The sequence below is a fragment of the Diospyros lotus genome, chromosome 5 (genome assembly GCF_014633365.1).
Source record: "Diospyros lotus cultivar Yz01 chromosome 5, ASM1463336v1, whole genome shotgun sequence".
NCBI classification, from domain to species: Eukaryota; Viridiplantae; Streptophyta; class Magnoliopsida; order Ericales; family Ebenaceae; genus Diospyros; species Diospyros lotus.
In genome coordinates, this window is record NC_068342.1 from 3,305,681 (window position 1) to 3,321,717 (window position 16,037).

General features: G+C 34.9%; 1 protein-coding gene and 1 pseudogene across 3 annotated transcripts in view; both read right to left on the bottom strand.

Annotated features, from left to right (window-relative positions):
- Positions 1 to 746: 746 nt before the first annotated feature.
- LOC127802015 (mitochondrial Rho GTPase 1-like) overlaps positions 747 to 16,037 on the bottom strand; it is a 42,008-nt gene continuing 26,717 nt past the window's right edge. Inside the window, exon 16 of one of the 3 annotated variants that reach the window (XR_008023252.1) lies at positions 747 to 1,046. The gene's annotated coding sequence lies outside the window, so the exon portion shown is untranslated. Of the gene's footprint in view, positions 1,055 to 16,037 lie in introns of all 3 variants that reach the window. The other 2 variants (XR_008023250.1, XR_008023251.1) reach the window with 2 other exon arrangements.
- LOC127801485 (mitochondrial Rho GTPase 1-like) overlaps positions 925 to 16,037 on the bottom strand; it is a 15,546-nt pseudogene continuing 433 nt past the window's right edge.

Sequence of the window (16,037 nt, forward strand, 5' to 3'; positions counted from 1 at the left end):
ATTACTCTTGAAAAGATGAATCTTATCACAACTCACTTTTAGATAAATCATAATTTAACCTCTATATAATGCCTTCAAAAAGTTTCGAACATGAGATCTCTGTCTACCACCTACTCGTCATTGAAGCTATCGAGAAGTAAAAAAAAAAAAAAAATTACAATTATTTGGTATTATTAATTGACAAGTAATATCTGCAAAGACTATGCCCAATTAATCACTTTTACAAAATTTTGGATCAAAATATACCTTCAAAGTGGTGAGACATTACCATCCGTCATCTGTCTTACATGATGGACAGATTTATTTATTTTTTTCCTTACAGTTTCCAGGTCAAATTACTAGAAAATACTCAACTTAACCTAATTTTACGCTTTTTAAGCTCTGACTTAACAATGTCCAGAAGACACTTCTGGCACAATTTTCTAATTTACATACGATATTTATTAATGGGATTCAATGATAATTAATGTGTTGTATTTGTGAAGCAGAAAAGAAAACAGGATAGAATTAAACGTCAAGATGACAATATTTCATAACTAAAACTATTTTATTTATTTGAGAACGGACCCTTTTATTGCTTTTTTGAATTCAATCCGTTGCATTGTTAAAAGTCCCAAAGAGGAAAACCTAACGTTATATGCATGAAAAGAGAGTGCTTCTTCCTTGTACCCAAATTTGGATAGAAATGGCAGCTGTGCCAGCCGAGATGATTACCGTCAAAATGAAAGGCAAATTAGATAATCAAATAAAATTAAAAATTTAACCCTTTTATAGTTTATTGTATTACATCATCAAATATGCAATTACCAAGGAAAAATGGCAATCGCAATAACAACTTTCAAATAAAAAAAAAATCTACTTCTAGCAATCCGTGATTCCATATTGGAAGGCTTCTCCTCACCAAGCTTGGATGTTATATTTCAAAATTCTCTTTTTTTTTCTTTTTTCTTTTTTTTTGTTGCAGCATTAGAAATCACCAATGCCAAGACCCACTAAAAACAACTTTTAAGAGCTAAGGTGAGGCTTTTTATGTTATACATATATATATATATATATATGCTTCTTTAGAACTGAAACCTACAAATTCTTTACAAAAAGAGCCATGCTGAGATAATTAAGGCGAGGTAAACCTATTAAAATGGAGCCCATAAACCTTCACTCTTTTAACTGGAAGCACTTTTCCTTGCTGCATAAACCCGATACGCCGCCAACCCAACAATGGCTACTGCAGCTCCCGCTGAAGTGTTACAAGACAATATTAGTAACAAGGAAAGAACAAGAAAATCCAGTATTAATTTTCCAAGAAAAAGCTTAAGATGAGAAATGGATTATAACAAGAGTGCATGTAATAGAAAGGGAATTTCACCAATAGATGCACCTATATATAATAGCAGACAGAATCGTTTGATACATTCTCTCTCTACGAAGACTCAAAATCTGCTCATATGTTAGCTCCCCTAACATCTATAATCAATCCTTAATTTGAGCTGACCCAGTAATAATAGCCTTTGTAAGAAAGCAGAGGAGCCATCTAATAGCCATTAAGCATGGACATTCCAAAGTAGACACTGTAAATGTGTTCAACACGCCTGCTCATGTGACTTGCTAAATAAGCCTTCTACAAGCACAAGATGATAGTGCGTACAAATATCAGATACAGAGTTATTGTCTGGCATTTTTAAATGTTGACATACCTGATACAAACATCAGAGAGCGGTTGATAAGCCGATGGTATTGCTTGCGGCTTCTTCCAGCTTCAGTTTCAGGAATGCTCAAGTGAGGGTGCTCAGCTGGATTCACAATTCTTGGGAAAACATTATTAAGATCTCCTAGCTTTGTGCTGATAGGTATAGGAGCCTCTATTCCCATATCCTGACTTACCTAGGGAATCAAATTTTACAGCAAAAGTGTTAAAAAAAAAAAAAAAAAAAGGTGAGGAACCATAAAATGAATAAGAACAACAAAGCTAAGAACAATTTAATTTTATGACAGTCATACTAGTTTCTTTCCTATTATCACATAAACAGGAACAACAGAAAACAAAAGGCAAAAACACAGAGTGTGGGTATATTGCATAGCTGCTATAAGATCTTGACTGTATAAAACAATACTGAGCTGGTCACCAAAATTTCATAAAACCAGTGCACCAATAGCTAATCAGATTACAGAAATTGTTTTGTCCAAGATGTTGCAAGTGACAGAAAGATAACTGGAATAACTACTCTTCAATGAGTAAACAGATAAAAAGGGTTGTCCCCGGTTCACAAGGTTCCCCATGTTGCTAGGTTCATTTTTGTATGTATCAAAACAGAAAATTCATTTTCTCTTTCAAATACAAGAAAACGGGGCAGAACCATACTCGCCCATAAATCCTTCAAGACAAATGAAGTTATAATTTCCTCTCAGCTCTCTATTATGATTGTTTTAGCTCCAGAACCATAAAAACTTATAAAGGCAGACAGCCTTTATTACTTCAGTATGATAGGAAGTTGTGTTCTACTTCTACCAGCCTTGACAATCAGGTCAAAAGAGGACATGTCCTAGTAGCCAAATATCACATTCAGCCTGAGCTAAGATCTATAAAATTCATTAACATGTTAGCAACCAACAATGATGCATTTGACAGGTAACTCAACAGCAATATATCTGCTTTAACAAATATGGCAGATAAGGGGTAGACGAGTACAATAATGAGGCTGCTGACTCAGCAAATTATGGGATACTCCAAATCCCCCAAGTCCAAACAAAAGTATAATTAGAACCCAACAATATACCATGGATACACTCAAACAAGAGTTATAACATAAAGTATAATGAGATGTGTGCGCGTCAGAATGAAAAGAAAATATAGCCAGTAGTCAAGATCTATACCCTTGTGGAATCTTGTATCTCAGTTGGAAATGGATCTAGATCATCTTTAGCTGCAACAATGAGGCAAGGCACCTCATAGCCAGTCACTTCCCCATGGCTAGCAACTTCCACAAGCAATTCAGTTGCTCTCTTCCATGAGTACTCGTCAGAACTGGAGAACTCAAAGCATCAAGTCTCAGAAGACCAAAATGAAAATGCAGTGAAAATTGATATGAACTTGCAAAAGCTACCAGTCTTGAACACCTCTATGGGACAACACTTCTGGGCGTCCAAGACAGAATAGCCAGAGTAAATATAATCTCCGTGAATCAATAACATACAGTTTTTTTTTTTTTTTTTTGGTAGAAACTACATTATCAACGAAGTTAGATGTTGGGGCGGGGGTGGAAGAGCCACTTCTACGAGTAAATAGAACTGGGAAAAAGATTATTCATAGCAGTAACAGAGAATTGTATCATACTCACAAATATGAGTTCTAAATTCAAAAACTGAAAAGGCTCTTCATTAGAAAAAGAAAGGGGGGAGAAAGAGAGAGCGCTTCAAACTTCTAGCCAGCAGCATATGTCTTGTTCCTCTTCATACTTTGTTTTACTAGCTTTAGTTCATGAATTCTACAAGCCCCTCTAAATATGTCCAGGTGTAAAAAGGGCATAGGTGGTTCATTAGCATGCCTTGTATGCGTCGAGCTTGCTACTTTTATTTATTTACCTGTTATTTAAAGTTCATTTCTTTAATCCCTAGAAGAAAAACTGATGTGGATGAAGAATAAGAAAAAGAGAGAGGAAGAAACCAGAGAAGAACAGAGACTGAAAAGAAATCGGAGAAGAAAGGAAAGAAAAATTAGAGAAGAGAGAGGTTAAGAATTCTTAAATAATCAAATTTCATTCAATCTTCATTGTAGAATTTTGTTGGAACACCTAGAACTCTTCTGAAGTAATCCTATATACTAACCCAAACAGACTTAAAATATATCATAGAATCTGTAAAAAAACAACAATTCAAAATACAAATAATCCTGCTCAATAAAATTAATGATTTCCTTATTATGCAAGAACAACAAATCAAGCCTTAATCCTATTTAAGTGGGATTGGTTACATGAATTCTAACTCATCTATGGTTATGTCTTCTATAAGCTCTTATAAGTCATATCATAACTAAAGGTTTGCAACCAAGTTTTCCTTGGTCTTTTTCTAACTCTTTTGCTAAAAACTTGTTTCATTCCATCCACACTTTTCACAAGACTCTCTATTGCTCTTCTTTTCACATGACAAAACTATCTTAATTGTGTCTCATGCATTTAATTTTCAATAAGAGACTACCACCTTATTACAAGGAATCTCATTTCTAATTCTATCTTTCTTGTATGACCACACATTCATCATAAGATCCTCATCTCAATTACACATATTTTCTACATGTTGAGCTTTACTACCCAACATTGTGTGCCATACAACAAAACTAGACTTCTCTGTCTTATAAAAACTTCCTTTAGCTTTAGCAGAACCATACCATGACATAACATGTCGGACATACTTTCCATTTTGAACATCTGGCTTAGTTCCACGGATAACATCCTCAATCAATAGATCTACTTGAGGTGAGCCAAAAGAGTCATTGACGATGGCCAAATGGCTCATGTGACAATCAAATTTTTGGCGAGTGCAGTTGATGCTTAGGCATCTCTAATGAGTAAGGAAATGTGGGAGGTATTATGACAACTAGACCTCATCAATAGCTTGATGGATGAACTAGGGATGGCAATAAACTGAATGTACCTTCACCATTATCCGTACCCATACCCCCTTCCTAATACCCGTACTTGTCGGATAATGTATATAATCATCTACCCCCATACTTGTCCCGTAAAGGATAATGTATATATCATCTACCCCCATACTTGTCCGATAAAGGATAATCATCTACCCATTCGATTTAAATTAAAAATATATATTTATTCAATTTTATCCCAAATTCTCAAACAAATTTAACATGTATGATGGTTTTTGTAATTTGTTTCACTTCACAGATTGGTGGGCCTATATGCAGTGGGCTTAATTGGTGAATAATAAGAATCTGAACTGGGTTGGGCTTTAGTTATTAGATATATAGATTATATAATAAAACAAAATCAATTGTTTATTAGGAATATATATGGGTCGAAGGTGTTTCCCCCTGCACCTGATCCATGAATGGAATTTTTATTTCTCAATCTATCTCCACCCCATCAGATAAAATTTTGAGTCTACATCCTCCCGTAATGGACTGGATTTATTGGATATCCATCATATCGAGTTGAAATTGCCATCGTAGGATGAACCAACAGGGCCCATTTCCGTAACATATAAAAACATGCTCAAAACAATCAAACAATATGAATGGTAGATCATTACAACAGATTGACATGTTACATCTTGTAAAGTTTACACAAAACATAAAAATGCTAGACGTCCAATATGGTTGCCTCTGTTTATATATTTATGCCGAGAAAGCACGATACATAAATATCATACCTTAACCCTAATGATACACCTAAATGCATAAATACCACAACATCAAAATTATTGTGGAGAACGACATCCATATTCAAATGTCAATTTTTGTTTTCAAAGTTTCTCAGATCAAGAAAATATTTACAAACAACTTAAACAAGCACCATCAGCCTTCACAAAATCTGGAAAAAAAATAATGGCAACTAATTTACCTATCATGAACAAACACTGCTATGTCACAAGCTGCCAAAGTATCTCTCTTAGACAACAACTTTTGAACTCCCTCTTCAGGCATCTCATGAAGTACAAGAGTCCTCTTAGTTCCCTGTCAACATGACAAACCATATGCATAAAGCACAGACACAAAAACAGCCTTGTGAGTCTGGCAACTATCAAAAACATTGGGACACACCACTCTATATTGAGATAAATTTAAACACAAGAAATAAATATGAACAAAAATTTCCAAGGTATATTTAAGAAAAGCCCTATTCATACAAGTTGAAAGTTTGGGCTTACAACTTCCTGACATTAAAGTTTAGAGCAAGGTCCAATAGATATAAACCCACATTGCCCGCAATATTTTTTAATCTATAATTTTGAACTTGTAATGTGGCTCTAATTTGTTTAAATGATGAACATGTGTCTTCCTTATAAGTGTTCAAGAAGTGTTAAGACAAGTATTTGGAAGTGTGCAGAATCTCAGGTCCCATGACACAACATGACATCTTTTCAAAGTTTTATGCAGTCCTTATTTTTAACAACTTAATGAAAGAAAAACTTAAATTAACGGAACAATAAAGAAACAGAAGATTCTGTCAGGACCCTAGGGTATAGTAGCTTACAGTAGGGTTGAGTGTAACAGATTATTCCGAGGAGGAGTAGTTAATTCTGTTATGTTGTCAGCAGTAGTTATTTTACTTCTTGTATTTTCTATTTTGTCTTTATAATAGAATCCTGGCATAGGAGAAGTAGCTATATATATAAAGCTACTAGGGCGGTTGTAGATGCATTCATTCAGAAATATCAATTGAATCTTCTGATTTCCTCTCTCCGAACTCCCTCTCCCTCTCGGATCTGTCTCTTTCTCTCCCTTAGCTTCTCTTCCTCTCTTTCTCCCTCCTAATTCTCTCTGATTCTCCCTGTTACTTCTGCTTTTCCCTCTCTCTCTAATTCTGCCCTAATTCTTCCTAAAATCTGCTGAAACCCTAGGCAAACCCTAGGATCCTAACAATTTGGTATCAGAGCTAGGTTAATCCTCGGTTGTGATTTCGATTTGATTTGAAGGTAGTTGAGGTAGATCGAGTCACAAGAACCAGCACACAGAAATACTTGGCACAGAATTGAAGGCAAAGCAGAGCAGCTGATCAGACATTCTTGTTCGACTTTTGAAGGTGAGCAGGTCAGGCGATTCTGACGGTGATTCTGGCGACTCATAGAGCAGTTCCAGTTGTGCTTTGAGTTTGAATTTTCTTTAACAAGAGGAGATTGATGCAGTCAAGGTGGGACTCCCAAGATAATTCAACAATTATTAGGATTTCTCAATTTTATGTCAATGTATTTTGCTTTTATTTGTTAAAGGATGGAGAAAATAATTCTTCAATCTTATTCAAATCAATGGGATACATGCTAATATATAAACAATCTCCCTGCTAAGTTAGGAAACTCCTAAAAAACTAAACAAGAAAGTTTCTAAATCTATTTTGAAAACTATACAACTTAGGATACAACTCAAAGATAGAAAGATACAGCAATATACATTCCTATTCTAGAAAAAGGAAAGGACGTCAATCCCAATCTCTTGCTCTGATTGATTGATACCGATTGTTGACATTATTACCTTACAATGGATTTTATGATAAGACTTAAGTGGTACTGAATTAGTATATCAAGTAGGATTAGTTTGACATTCTAGATACTTTTTAATTTTTATCAAGTCTATAAATATGGCTTGTTGAGGGGTTACAATTCCTTTTCTCTAATTTCCTACACATTATACATCACCGTGGCTACTTATTCCAGCAAACTCATTTGAATAACAAGCCAGGGTTTATTTCAGTAGAATGAGTTCACCATTTTTTTTACCCAGGTAAGGCCCATTTTCATCCTTCAAATGAGTTCACCCAAAATATACCTCCCTCGGGAAAAAAAAAAAACATATATTGTTGCACACTAAACCAACATCAACAAATAAGTGAAATACTCATGTCCCACACCTTAATTCCCATAGATAATGTAAGCGGGAGGGGGCTGAGAACAAGGTATGTTATCGAATAGCACTTACCCCAGGTAGATCAACAACATTAACAGCGTATTGCTCATCAGTGGTTGGAATATAATCATCTGAGAAAGGCCTACATTTTGGACATCAAGAACATAACTCACAAAACTTAACAAAAATATGGCTAAATACCATGTACATCAGAGATAAATATATAAATTTGCAGAAGACAAACAAGATTATCAGATATCAACTCAGAAGAAGTACCTTCCAATGAAAGAATTTAATAATGCAGATTTTCCAGCTCTTTTTGGCCCAAAAACAACACAATGGTAAACAGTTCTGTCTGATTGTTGTTTTTTCCGATCAAAACGTTTTCTCCGAGTGGCACGAATGGCAGAAGAAGGATCACCACCATATCCAATATATATAAGATTCTCCATGGTACGAATTGGATCCACAAGTGTCATAAGAGCCCACTGCACACCAGAAACTTGTCAGAAAAATCAGAATACATGTAAGCTTGAACAAACACGAATTTGGAAGTGCCATAATGGCTGCAGAATGAGATAATTCTGCATTTTGATGCTTGTGCTACACCTCAAAACATGGACACTTTAGACTGGAAGACTGCTGTCAAATGGCAATGGCTCGGATAAATGTTTTATTTAATTCATCAAAGAAATAGGAGTCCTCGAATTCAGTGTAGACACTATAACAAGATGGAAAATCTACCACATGGAAATAAGCAATCCAAGTTCAGCCAACTGCCAATTGATTAGAAATAACTTGGTAGGTCTTGGTCAAAAGAACAATAGTGCTTGAACTTATTTAGTTTAAAGCTCAAGCTTAATGGAAGCAGCTCAGCTTGGAAAGTAGTTCAAAATTGAAGTACATCTGACCAAAAAAAAGTGATTCCAGATCATAGAAAGCTTGCTATGCAATGTCTGGCCAAAATGGTAAAAAGATGTTTTGTGCCCCTCTGAATTACTATGGTTCACCAATACAATGTTTATCTAATTTGTTAGACTACATGAGTTCTTCCACATTATTATTGCACCATAACACAAAACTTCATTAAAGGGACTCGATATTTTTGTTGCATAGGTTAGTGATCAAGTATCCATTATAAAATTATGAGCCATGATGTAAGCCTAATTTTCATATCACACACTAGGATGCAGGTGTTGTTCCTCTACTAGGAAGAAAACAGTCAAAGATTCAGAACTCGAACTTCATTTTCCAGATTTTGCAACCAATATTCACAATATCCTAAATGCCAATCCTGTACCTACCCTCCCTAAACAGGGAGCCACAGATGGTCACTGTAAACTACCAAGCACAATCCACCTCATTCATCTGAGGTTGGAACTGGCTGTGTAAATATTAAACATGAAACATGCACCAGCAGTGTTAAATGAGAATTATGAGATAATGTCACAAAACAAAAGGAAGGCCAAAATTTGGGCCAATTTTGTTGCAGAGTTTGAGTAGATTTAGTTGTTTTCCTTACTGCTATTAATTGTAGCTTTTATATTTCCAGCTGGTAGTAGTTTGTTAGACAGTTGTGCCAGGTGTAAAGGGTGGGCTAGAATAGGACAAAATAGTCTGTTAAGAGGAGAGGTGATCTGCTGTGGCAGCACCCACGAGTTTACTATATAAACTATGGCAGCCTCCTGTAACGGTATCGAAGAATTTAATCCAAATCAGATTCCTATTCTCTCTATTTTCTCTCTTCCTCCCTTACTTTTTCTCTTCCAATCTCGTCTTCTTTATTTCTACGGTTCTCTAGCAACTTCCTCTAATTCACACCGAATTAGGAGAGTTGAAGTTGTCACAGCACAACTGTGACAGATAAGTCAATAAAATTTTTAACTGTTAATTTTGTGCTGTGATTTGGAATTTTATAGATAGGACTTTATGAACTAATCAACAAAAATTTTACAACCCAAGCAAAGTTTATGTAATATGCTAAACTGTTGAATGAGCCAAAATGAAAAGAATCAGGAAACAAATACCTCAGACAAAAATCCATCAAGTGATAGTCCTCCTAGGACAGTTTTCTCTGCAGTGTTCTTATATGGAGCTTCCTCCCAAGGACTAAACAATGAAGAGATGACAATAGCAACAACTACCACATCAGTAAAAAAGTAACATGTAACAAAATAAAAAGATAGCAAGAGCATAATAGATTCATGTAACAAAGGGCTCATCTAAATTTCATGTGGATTGTGGTCCGTTTTTAATACAGTAGCCTAATAAGCCAGCTTAGGACAAATTTGCATATTTGTCTCTACCAAATTGTCAAGAACGATGAACCCAGTATTTAGCATCAATCATATTTTGTGCATCATACTTCAATGCATAGAACAGAAGTTTAATATATTTCCAATGATGTGACAATGATTATGATTATATACTACTAGATCACTAAATTCCTGTGGTGATATGGATTTTATGGGTCACGCTTATTCAAACTGCATAATTAAATGAATTGGCAACAAATACAATGCTAAAAATCTTAAATGAAGAAAAATTCTTAAGGAACCTAGACGGGGCCTCAAAAAGCAGGCATTGTATGTAAGGATAATATCAGAAGATACAACATATGACAAGTTTTCTAAAATAAGTGCCCACTTAGCTAGTCAATTATGAGCTCAATTTTGTTAGTCCAAATTATAACCCCAGACAAATACCAACTAGAAATTGTTATTTTATGAAAAAAAAAGAACTACAATAAGTAATCTAACCCAAAAAATATAAAAACCTTTTTTTTTATTCTCTTATTCACTTGTTAAAGATGTCACTTACTTGAAAGAAACAACCAAAAACAATACCATATGCAAATCTTTAGTTTACCTTTGGAACTTTGCATTAGGCACCTCGATAAGTAGATAGCTTCAATTTTCAATCTACTTGGCATAAAAGATTCTCTTGCTAACCTTCATCCAGTTACCCTCTCCAAAAGTTTCATAATGTAGCTCATTAGCTTGATCCCTATATAATTTTCACAACTTTGAGCATCTCCTTTATTCTTATATATAGGCACTAAAGTGCTAATTCTCCACTCACACAGCATCCTATTTTATTATAAGGATTGCATAAAATAATTTAATTAACAAAAAAAAATGCCGCCTTCTCACATGCAATGCTTCTATTATATTATTATTTGGTCCAACTGCTTTACTAGTCTTTATCTTTTTCAATGCTTGCTTTATTTCGTTTGGACAAATACATCTATATAACATGAATTTCATATTATCTTCAAAGTTACTACAATCCCCAACACAAAACCTGTTTCTCACCTCCAATGAGTAACTTCGAGAAATACTCCCTTCCATCTCTCCTTAATTGCCCCCCTCATTTAGTAGAAGCTTTTTATTTTTGCCTTCTATGCAATTCACTTGGCTCAAATACTTTGTTTTCTTTTTCTTGCTGTAGCTAATTTATATATCTCTTATTTCTATCTTTTGTGTCAAGTCGATATAAATTTTCATGAGCTTTTGACTTTTCTTCAATAACTACCTTTTCCTTCTTTTTTTTTCTTGAATCCACCTCTTCAGGTATTCTTTGTTACGATATGTATGTAAAGTGTGGCAAGTTCTCTTAGTTTTGATATTTTATTATAAATCCTCATTCCACCACCAAGACTCTTTCTCATATATAAAAGGAATACAGAAAGGAAAATTAACATAGTTGTAGGTGCAATAACAGACAATATACTGTAGTAAATCTTAAACATGCACCAATACATCTTATAAATCTTCATCATCATCAAAAGACACAGAAAAAATAACAAAATGAAACAAAAACAACAATACAGACAATAACAAAAGAAAACATCCAAAACTGTAGTAAATGACATTTTACAAACACAACAGCAGTACAGCACCCAAGTAATCAGGACATAACCCACTTATATCAGAAAGGCCTCTTCATGCACTGACCAAACCCATCAAATAGGTCACAAGCAGCATCCCATTATATTGACCAAAGAAGCTCTACAGAGAAGGAAAAATTGATGCGCAAACAGAAAGCAGACAAGAGGATAACCATTCCATGTTGTAACAATGACAAGAAAATAGCAGAAACAAAGAAAAAGCATGTAGGCACATGGAGTAGATAACTACAGAGTAACATGAAGTGCATCAAGCCAGTAACAACTGCACAATAACCTATTACACAGACAAATAACCCATACACCAGACAAGGACTATATGTGCCAATGTATATGTGTATGTGTACTGTATGCGTGTACATACTGCATTATCAATTAGAAGAAAGAAGTGATAGTGAAATGAAGGACAACCTTCCCAATCCATCGACAACCTTCCCAATCCATCAGTGAAGTGAAGAGTACTAATTAACCTTACGGTGCAGTAGAAAAAAGATCTTCAAGCTCACCTTCTTTAAGGGTTCCATCCTGATAAGGACAAAAAACATATCGTCTTGATTTAGAGAAGTCATTGGAGTACATCATTAACAAAAGAATTTTGCATCACGACAAAAAACAGGAAAACAAAAAAGACAACCATTGCAAAAAATTGATCAAACCATTTAATCACCATAAGAAACACAGATACACTCTTGAGACACAGGTAATCATGCATAAGTAATCTCATGCAAATAATTTCAATATGCCACGCCAAAGTCCATGGCTTACACAGTGAGGTTGCATAGCAAGCAAGCAGAAAACACCAGTTCCCAATTAATTTATTTATCACATAAATATAAGCAATCTTTCTAGCATTCCGTGTTCATTGCTTCTTAATAAGAAGCAATATTTTTACTCCCACAAAGTTCTGGCCATGCCTAAACAAGATGTGTGTATAATTTTTCTCGTGCAGAAGCTTTTGAGTATTAGAATTGGCTTCTGGATTAAAACTTGCTCATATCAGAGCACTTTTTAAATTTTACTGATTACTTTTAAGGATTTTCAGAAGTACTACAGGATGTATTTGGTTAAGCTTCCAAGATATTTTATTGCAGTCCAAGCCTTCAAGGGGGGTGTCATCTGAGATAGCATTGCAGGATGTATTTTGTTCTGTGATTAATATTGTTACTATTAAGCTCAGGCATGCATTAGTTTTCAAAAATTCACTTAGTTCCAATTGCATCTTTCTTACTAATTACCATCTTGATCCAAATATTAGTATATATACATGACATATAAGAGTATAAGCAAATTAAATTTTGCCATGCCTTGCCTCCCTATCCATGCTTCTTAGACAACAGGCACACAATGAAAGCAAAAGAAATAGAAAATTCAAACAAATAAAAGAACATCAAACTCCAACAATGTATCAAAATGAATAGTACATACACCATCAATGTCGAACAAAAGAAAGATTCCCCTGAGAAATTCCAGTGCTTCACTTGTCAGCTCCGTACTCTGTACAAAATAAATATTACATATCCCATGAACAAGAATTGAGTTCTAGAGAAAGCTGCAATGTATGAAAAGGAGAATGTCAATAGATAAAGGCCAGGCTGTAAAGATAAAATAACTTACTCATATGTTAATTTGAAAATACCAGCATAAATATGAAACCTTAAGCTAAAACTAATACTTGAGAATAAGTGCAACAACCATAAGTTCAACTCTACTAGCCAAATGTGACACTTCTCATGGTACTCATGTTTGACACGTAAAGGTCATATCAAGGGGTTGAAAACTTCTAGGTGTTGAGTTTAAGGCTTAGTGAAAACCCTAGAAGGATAGGTAATATCAGACCAAACGCATCATGGTTTGATTGAAGTACTAGGTAAAGTACAGTTTGTTCCCATCAGTGGTTGCCACTAGAAGAACATGATAATAAACTAGATTTCTAACTTTGTTGTGATAAACCAAATTTAAACTGTAAAGGTCTTCATACCTAAATCACGAGTGACATCAAGGGTTGGAGCTATTTGCCTCAATAAAACCGGATAGGAGCAAAGATGCAAAGTAGCAAAATTTCTAGGTTGAGTACTATGTTAACTGAAAAGCCTAGGAGGAGAGACAAAGTCAGACCCACTTACTGTCACCATTACCGGAAACTGGAAAGTATTAGAAGATGAACATGGATAAACTAGATTTATGACTTTGTTAATCTCTTTTAAGCATGCCAGCAAACAAATTATGCAGTCATAGAAGCCATGATAAGCCTCTCCAAGGTGACAGGTAATTAAGCTGAAAAAATGCACTGTTGAGTCCCCAGAAGAAAGTATGCAATATTTGCTTAACTATTCCTTAGTGAAAAGGGATTTGTTCTGTTTATACATGCAAATCAAGATTTTATGTGTGTGGCACCTTCTGATAAGAAATTATAGGTCTTCCCCCTTCCTATACAGGTATTTGTTGATACCCAACAAAAATAAGCCACCCCATTTAAAAGGCTAATTTTGGTGTTCCTCATGCTAAACAAAAATGGTAACCACTGAACAAATTTGTGTGGACGCACACGGAAAATTATACATTATTTACTAATAAATGACCTAATTAGATCCAGATAAAGAAAGGAAAAAAAAAAGAAAAAACAACTGACTGAGAACAAACAAAAATATTAAGGTACTTATCAGAGATGAGGAAAAGCAACGCACTATGGCACCCACGTAACCACCCAATAACCCTTTTTAGAGTAAAGTGGGATCGATGTTAAAAGTAAGTGCAAGAACATTACAATCTCAGGCATAAAAAATAGTAGACATGGTATTAGCATACATGAACTTTGACAACAATGAACATTATTCATAATGCTTAGGGACATTATGCTCTCAAGCTCTGGCATGGCATAGAAATGAAAATGTATTAGCAAAGATAAAAATAATGAACTTCACTGCCTGAGCTTCAAGAGTAACTTATTTACTTCCAAATTGTGGTGCAGGCATTAGAAGCATAATGAGATTCAAAAGACTAGGCTCTTAATCAACTATAGAAGTCACCTGGTCAGGTGCTCGTTTAATTGGAGGTGGAAGCTGATCATCACTGAGTCTGATATCATTATTGTATCCGAATTTCCTTAGCACAGTCCATGTTGTCTCAAGGCGGCCCTTTTCTATGAATAATGCATGAAGAAAGAGGAATCCGGTCAAAGTAAGACCACGATCACTAACCCCTTCAGGTAGTTTTTCTTGCACAACCCTCTTAACTTCCACTATTTCAGAAGGTTGTAATGGAGCATTGAAACACTTCACCTGTTTACAGTCAATCTTAACAATTATCATGGCTCATAATCACAGCAAAACCTAAGCCCATGTATGCAAATTTACTTGGAATATAATGAATTAGGTGGAACAGAGAAAGGATAAAAAAAGACAAATTCAGTTGTAAGATAGTATTTCACAAACAGAATATAGATTCAGTGCATTCACATATATTAACATCTGTATGTAAAAGGAAAAGGAGACCTGAAAATCATTCAACTCTGCATCATTGAGTGTACCATCCCTGTCATGATCACAGAGAATGAATATCCGTTTTAAAGCTCTCACGCACGTGGCGTGTTTAGAGTTTGCGCTTCCTGATCGAGGATCTAAAGGAAGCTGTCGGATGAAAGAACTGCTTTTGAGCATAGAAGAAAACTTCAGGGATCTGCAAGTAGAGAAATGCAACTAGCTTATGACAAGCCAAAAATATATGACACCAATCCAAACAGACTGATGCAAGCATACCAACCATGTGTCACCCAATAAATTAGTTGGATGACTCGTAACAGAAAGGAATTTGACCCTGCTGTGATATCTTGGAAAACACATCAAGAGGCACAGATTTGCAACAAAATGTGTTAATTGAACTCCAAATAACTTAAAAGACCCATCTAAGCATATTATAGGCTATATATAAGAAAACCATTCTCCAACAAAGTAGCGAGCAAGATAATAGTATTTCAAATTAAAGAAGTAAAAGAATGGTTAATTTAAGCAATAACTTAACAATGAGAAACTGAAAACAAGTAGATGAAAAAAGGAATAAAAATAAACCTGAATATGTTTAAATGCTGAACACTCCATACAAGTTTCAATCTCCTTAAACTGCTGCATTATTGGTGACATCACCTGCTCCAAAATCACTGGATCCTGGTCATCTCTCAAATCTAGCTTGCAACCAACCACTATCACGGGCACCTTTACCTGCTCAAACATATTCAATCTATGTTAAAAAGAATGTAATAAGAAAATGAGACGACAGAAGTTATAAGCCAACACTTTTAAGCTTGCTTTTCAAAATGGTCATTGCATATTTACCAGCTCAAACAAGTTAATCTACAGTAAAAATAATGTGGAAAGAATATGAGAAGATTAAATCATAATTCAACACTCTTCAGCTTGTTCTTCAAAATGGTCTTGATATCAATAAATACTTCAACAGAGCAAACTGCTGTTTGCTAACCCAACTTTAATGAAGCACAAACCTCTAATCTACGAAGTTCGGGGAGCCAAAAAGTACTCAACCGGTCAAGGGTGGCAGGCTGAT